This window comes from Calypte anna, unplaced genomic scaffold (genome assembly GCF_003957555.1).
Source record: "Calypte anna isolate BGI_N300 unplaced genomic scaffold, bCalAnn1_v1.p scaffold_100_arrow_ctg1, whole genome shotgun sequence".
Lineage (NCBI taxonomy): Eukaryota > Metazoa > Chordata > Aves > Apodiformes > Trochilidae > Calypte > Calypte anna.
In genome coordinates this window covers 5,001-12,500 of record NW_022045418.1, presented here as the reverse complement: position 1 = coordinate 12,500, position 7,500 = coordinate 5,001, and positions in this window count along the sequence as shown.

Sequence of the window (7,500 nt, the reverse complement as noted above, 5' to 3'; positions counted from 1 at the left end):
AGCCGGCTCGGGATGGATCGCCGGGGAGAGGGACGCACGCTTCCCCATCCCTCGCCCCGCCACCCCGACGCGACGTCGCGGGAGAGTCAACGGACGTGCTAGAGGAGACGAGTGACCCGCCGAGGCGGGCGCCACCCGGAGACCGAGGCCCCCCGACCTCGCCGACGGGGCGGCTCGCTCGGCAGCAGGCGGGGGTGCGGCAACGAGAGCCAAGGCCGACAGACGGCGGCAGCGGCGGAGAGGGACGCCCCCCTGACCGCCCGCGCCGACCTCCTTTTGCCAGTCGTCTCTCTCTTCACTTACTTGCTGGCTTTTCCGTCTTTCCCCTCTTTCGGGTGTCTCGGCCCCGTAAGCGCTTGAGAACACCCCTTCTTTGCTCGCTCTCGGCTCGAAAAGCCGCCCCCACCGCCCGAGCGCTGCTCGCGGCCGGCACCCACGGGGACGCTCGGACCCGGGCCGGCACCGGCACCTGGCGTGGTTTCGGACACCTGAAGGCTCGCGGGACCGCGCGGCCGTCACACAGCTGGGTTCGGTAAGGAAGCCCTTCGGCGCTCCCCCGGCTCGGCGGGGGGAAGAACAGGGCAACACCTCGGGTGCCACGGGAAGCGAACTGGAAAGGAGGCCACCCCGCCTGCTCACCGGACCCAGCCGCGGCTCCCCGTCACAGGGAGGAACGCGGAAGAGCCGGCCCGCCGGGGGCCCTCTCCGACGCCACCCAGAAAGCCTCATCGCTCAACAGAGAAAGGACAGACGAGAGAGGAGCGACGGCCCACGCGGCCGCACCGTTCCCTGGGAAAGCGGCGGCCACGCGACGCGTAGCCGTGCGTTCGAGCGACCGAGCGGGGTTCTGCGAGAGGTACTCCGGAGGCCTCAGCACCGGCAGGGGCCGGCTCAGCGTGGAGACAGCGCTCCCACCCCGGCCCGGGGAAAGGAGGGGGAAACGCCAGGGCGGCACACCAGCACACGGACGGATCTCGCTTTGCAACGGGAAGGAGCAGGGAGGCGTCACCGGCCCCCCAACCTGCTCCGGAACCACAGGCTCCCCTTTTTCCTCCTTTTTTTTTCTCCCCCTTTCTCGTGCCCAACGTGGGTGACGCACCCGACAGGGTCGTCTTCTCAGCGTTCGAAACTGCCGGCGACCGCCGCCGGCCGCCGGCTCCGAAACCCGTAGGGAACCGCTCATCCCTGCCGGGGATCGGTTTTGCAGATGGAAGGAAAAAAAAACAAAAAACAACGAACCAAAAAATACCACCAACGCCAACCCGCAGGGCGCAGCACCCTGACAAGGTTCGCACCCGGGGAGCAAGGGGGAAAGCCACCGAGGGAAGGCAACCCCAAAGCCGCCCGAGTTCAGCTGCCCGTCACGAGGTGGGACGACCGGGCTTGCTGTTTCCCCTCTGCCCGGCTTTTCACGGGCTTCAGCTTAGGGCCAGGAAGAGGAGGGGGGGGGAAAAAAAAAAAAAAAAAAAAAAAAAAAAAAAAAGCAATTCGGTGAGCTCCAGCTTAAGGCCGAAGTTAAAGTAAAGGAGGAGAGGGGAGACAGGCCTCACCGACAGCCTCCTTCCCCTTTGCCCTGTAAACTCTCACGAATCCTCCAGCTCAGTAAAAGTCAGAGGGCTCTCCAGCACTGCAAACTTGTGGGCAAAAAAAACACAGTGGTGCAGCCTGGACCCCACCACCAGCTGGGCACACTTGACCCAACCCCTCCGAAAGGAGAGCGGTGCCATCACCGAGCCCTGGGGGGAAGCCGCGGCAGGCTCGGCAACCCCGGGACATCTGCACACGGCCTTACTGGACGACAAAGCCAGCGGCCGCAAAAACACCCGCTAACAGCGGGCTCCGGCTTAGGGCCAGGACACGACTATACGAGAAAGGTGGGGCGCCGCCGCCCCACCGTAAAGAGCTCTGCCTGGGCTGCTCGACTACCGGCGGACACCCTAGAGCCGAGCAGAGCTCCGGCTTGGGAACGGAGCGCGACGAGGAAAGGCGGACAGGGCGCCGCCGCCCCGCCACCGACCACTTCTTCCCTGGCTGCTCGGCTCCCGGCGGACGCCCCGGAGCCGAGCAGGGCTCCAGCGACTACAGGGGAAAAACGGGGCACCGCCGCCCCGCTGCGTAACAGAGGTGGCCCCGCGGCTGCCTCATGCTCGCACACTCTCGGTTCTCCCCGGGAGGTGAACTAGCAAAACGGAGACGCGGTTGGGGGGGCGCCGCCGCCCCGCCCGGATCACCAGCCTGGCCCCGCGGCCACCCTTCCGGGGTCGGTTTCGATCGGCTCCAGCTACGACTCACAGCCGGAGAAGAGGGAAGAACGCAGGGCGCCGCCGCCTCTGCCCAGGAGTCCTTCGGGGAAAAGCTTTCTCTTGCCCTTTCGTGTGCTCCCTTGGACCGGCTTTTTCTTTTTTCGGGGAGAGCCCTTCCTTCCGTCCGCCCAGGGAAACCGTGCCGAGGCGGCGCCGCCGCCGCCTCCACTCTCACCCTTGCCGGTCCGCCGGGACGCTCCCTTCCCGGTCGGCAATCGGTTTCCGCTCCTGTGCCTTGGTGTGCTCCGCAGCACCACCCTCTCCCCTATATACGGACAGACGAAGTCAGTCCCGCCGGGGGCTCCAAGACCGCAGCCTGTGGTGAGCCTAGAGGCGCGCCAGTCACGCCGCCTTTTACGATGACGTAACTGGAGGCAGAGGAGAACAGCGACCCCTTCGGCGACTACCAGGAGGGGGCGCGGACAACCGGTCTACCTCGCTGCCAGAGACCAAGTCTCGCCTTGGTAGGTAGACCTGGCGACCGGCGCGGAGCCGGGAAGACCTGGCCGCCGCCTTGGCGCCGGAGCCGGGCCGACCGGGCGGACCGTCCCGGAGCCGGGACCGGGTAGACCCGGCCGCCGGCTTCTGAACCGGGTAGACCTGGCGGACCGGCCCGGAAACGGAAGCGGGGAAACCTGAGGGGACCGGCCCGGAGCCGTGCAGCCCCCCGCGGTCGGGCTCGGAACCGGAAGCGGGAAAACCCGAGGCACCGGCCCGGAGCTGGGTCGGGGTAGACCCAGCCGCCGGCTCCTGTACCGGGGAGACCTGGCGAACCGAACCCGGAACCGGAAGCGGGAAAACCCCAGGCACCGGCCCGGAGCAGGGTCGGATAAGACCCGGCCGCCGGCTCCTGTACCGGGTAGACCTGGCGAACCGAACCCGGAACCGGAACCGGGAAAACCCGGAGGACCGGCCCGGAGCCGGAAGCGAGACCCGGCGGTCAGGCTCGCAGCCGGGTAGGTAGAGCTGGCGGTCCGGCCCGGAGCCCGGGTCGGGGTAGACCTGGTTGCCGGCTCCTGTACCGGGTAGACCTGGCGGATCGGCCCGGAACCGGAAGCGGGAAAACCCGAGGCACCGGCCCGGAGCTGGGTCGGGGTAGACCCGGCCGCCGGCTCCTGTGCCGGGGAGACCTGGCGAACCGAACCCGGAACCGGAAGCGGGAAAACCCCAGGCACCGGCCCGGAGCAGGGTCGGATAAGACCCGGCCGCCGGCTCCTGTACCGGGTAGACCTGGCGAACCGAACCCGGAACCGGAACCGGGAAAACCCGGAGGACCGGCCCGGAGCCGGAAGCGAGACCCGGCGGTCAGGCTCGCAGCCGGGTAGGTAGAGCTGGCGGTCCGGCCCGGAGCCCGGGTCGGGGTAGACCTGGTTGCCGGCTCCTGTACCGGGTAGACCTGGCGGATCGGCCCGGAGCCGGAAGCGGGAAAACCCGGGAACTTCCGGGAGCTGGGTCGGGGTAGACCCGGCCGCCGGCTCCTGTGCCGGGGAGACCTGGCGAACCGAACCCGGAACCGGAAGCGGGAAAACCCGAGGCACTGGCCCGGAGCAGGGTCGGATAAGACCCGGCCGCCGGCTCCTGTACCGGGTAGACCTGGCGAACCGAACCCGGAACCGGAACCGGGAAAACCCGGAGGACCGGCCCGGAGCCGGAAGCGAGACCCGGCGGTCAGGCTCGCAGCCGGGTAGGTAGAGCTGGCGGTCCGGCCCGGAGCCCGGGTCGGGGTAGACCTGGTTGCCGGCTCCTGTACCGGGTAGACCTGGCGGATCGGCCCGGAACCGGAAGCGGGAAAACCCGAGGCACCGGCCCGGAGCTGGGTCGGGGTAGACCCGGCCGCCGGCTCCTGTACCGGGGAGACCTGGCGAACCGAACCCGGAACCGGAAGCGGGAAAACCCGAGGCACTGGCCCGGAGCAGGGTCGCATAAGACCCGGCCGCCGGCTCCTGTACCGGGTAGACCTGGCGAACCGAACCCGGAACCGGAACCGGGAAAACCCGGAGGACCGGCCCGGAGCCGGAAGCGAGACCCGGCGGTCAGGCTCGCAGCCGGGTAGGTAGAGCTGGCGGTCCGGCCCGGAGCCCGGGTCGGGGTAGACCTGGTTGCCGGCTCCTGTACCGGGTAGACCTGGCGGATCGGCCCGGAACCGGAAGCGGGAAAACCCGGGGAACTTTCCGGGAGCTGGGCGCAGACCCCGCGCTCAGGCTCGGAGCCAGAACCGGCAACACCTGGCGGGCCGGCCCGGAGCCGGGTAGAGCTGGGGCACCGGCCCGGAGCCGGGCAAACCCTGCGGACCGGCCCGGAGCCCAGTAGAGGTGGCGGACCTGCCCGGGTCCGGGTAGGCCCGCCCGCCGATTCCGGAGCCGGGTGGATCTGTTGCTAGGAGGAGCGGACGGACGAGCCGCCGTTAGCCTCGGAACCGAGACGCAGTTCCGCGTCTTTGCCCCCCCCCCCCGGAGGGCGGGGGGGGCATTGTGAGGAAAGGGGGTAGGGGCCGGTTGGGGGGGGCGCGCGCCCGACTTGATAGCGAGTGGCGACGGTAGTCCCGCTTCAGCTAACCGCGACGGTGGTCGCCGCCGCCGCCGCCACAGCCGACGGGAAGGCGAGGACGCCGGGCTCTCGCTCGCCGTAAAGGAACGCTCGTCCGGTGACAATTTGGCCGCTTCCTGACGGCCGGGAGGGTAAGAACCGAAATGCCTTTCCTCCTCTTTCCACGGAGGGAAGGAGGAGCGGTATTGCCCTCCCTCTCTCCCTCACACGTTGACGTTCAAGGTGATGATTAATAAAACACGCAAGCAATTAACTCGTCAATCGACTCTCTCTTCCTTTTTCTCTCTTTTATTACTTGGCTATTTAAAAGCGGAAAAAAAAAAAAAAAAAAAAAAAAAAAAGAAAGAAAGAAACAAAACAAACAAACAAAAAAAAAACGGGGCCGGGGCCGGGGCCAAGGAGGCCAAGGCCAAGGCCAAAGCCGAGGCTGAGGCCGACTGGTGTACCTTGGCAGGAAAAAGAACAAAATAAAGAAATAAAATAAAAAAAGGGGGCCGGGGCCGAGAAGGAGACGGGGACCGAGACCGAGACCGAGACCAAGGGCCGAGACCCAGACCCAGACCCAGGACGAGACTGAGGCCTAGGCCGAGGCACGGGGCACGAGGCCTAAGCCGAGGCCGACTGGTTTACCCTGGTAGAACGGGAAAAACAAAGAAACAAACAGAAACAAAAATTTTATAATAAGGAAAAGAATAGTAATAATAATAACAAACAAACAAATCATAGAATCCTAGGGGTTGGAAGGGACCTCGAAAGATCATCTAGTCCAACCCCCCCTGCCAGAGCAGGGCCACCTAGAGCACTTCGCATAGGAACGCGTCCAGGCGGGTTTTGAATGTCTCCAGTGAAGGAGACTCCACGACCCCCCTGGGCAGCCGGTTCCAGGGCTCTGTCACCCTTACAGTAAAAAAATGTTTTCGAATATTCAACTTGAACCTCCTATGCTCCAATTTACACCCATTACCCCTTGTCCTATCACTGGTCACCACTGAGAAGAGCCTAACTCCATCTCCCTGACACTCGCCCCTTACATATTTGAAAACATTGATGAGGTCACCCCTCAGTCTCCTTTTCTCCAAACTAAAGAGACCCAGCTCCCTCAGCCTTTCCTCATAAGGGAGATGTTCCACTCCCTTAATCATCTTAGTAGCTCTGCGCTGGACTCTTTCAAGCACTTCCCTGTCCTTCTTGAACTGAGGGGCCCAGAACTGGACACAATACTCCAGGTGCGGCCTCACCAATGCAGAATAGAGGGGGAGGAGAACCTCTCTTGACCTACTAACCACACCCTTTCTAATGCACCCCAGGATGCCATTGGCCTTCTTGGCCACAAGGGCACATTGCTGGCTCATGGTCATCCTCTTGTCAACGGCTATGAGGTTAGTCAAACATGATTTACCCGTGATAAAACCATGCTGACTGCTCTTGATGACCCCCATGTCCTTGATATGCCTGGAGATAGTGACAAGAACAAGTTGTTCCATCACCTTTCCAGGGATGGAGGTGAGGCTGACCGGTCTATAGTTACCCGGGTCTTCCTTCTTGCCCTTCTTGTAGACTGGAGTGACATTTGCTATCCTCCAGTCCTCAGGCACCTCTCCTGTTACCCATGACTTACTGAAGATGATGGAGAGTGGCCTAGCAATGACCTCCGCCAGCTCCCTCAGCACCCTTGGATGCATTCCACCTGGACCCATCGACTTACGGATGTCCAGATTACTCAGCTGATCCCTAACCCAATCCTCATCTACCACCATGTCAAACTCCTCATCTATCTTGACTGCTTCTGGGGCTAAACGAATCTGGGGCTCACGCGGAAGCCCTGCAGGAGTAAAGACAGAGGCAAAGAAGGCGTTCAGCACCTCTGCCTTCTTTAGATCCTCTGTCACCAGGGCTCCCAGCTCATTCCTTAGTGGGCCAATATTGCCTCTGGTGTTAGTTTTGCTAGCTACGGATTTGAAAAAGCCCTTTCTATTATCCTTAACCTGACTTGCAAGGTGAAGTTCCAAGGAGGCCTTAGCTTTCCTAATTGCCTCCCTACATCCTCTGACAACAGTCCTCTATTCCTCCCAAGTGACCAGCCCCCCCTTCCACGATCTGTAGATTTTCCTTTTCCACTTCAGTTTTCCCAGCAGTTCCTTTTTTAACCATGCTGGTCTCCTAGCTCCCTTACTAGATTTCCTAACCATAGGGACGCTCTGATCCTGCGCTTGCAAATAGCGGTCCTTGAATATTGACCAGCTATCTTGAGCCCCTTTATCTCTTAACGCCCTGTCCCATGGGATTTCTCTTAACAGTTGATTGAGGAGGCCACAGTTTGCCCTGTGGAAGTCCAGGGTTCTGGTCCTACTGGGTATTCTGTTCCTTCCACACAGGATCCTGAACTCTACCATCTCATGATCACTGCAGCCAAGGCTGCCATTGACCACCACTGCTTCAACAAGGCCCTCCTTGTTGGTTAGTACAAGATCCAGCAGCGCTCCTCTTCTAGTCGGCTTGTCCACCGACAAGCATTAAGAAGTTATCATCAATGCACTGGAGGAACCTCCTAGACTGTGAAAGGCTGGCTGTGTGAGTCAACCAGCAGATATCGGGGTAGTTAAAATCTCCCATGAGGACTAGGGACTGAAGTTGTGAGGCTGCTTTCAGC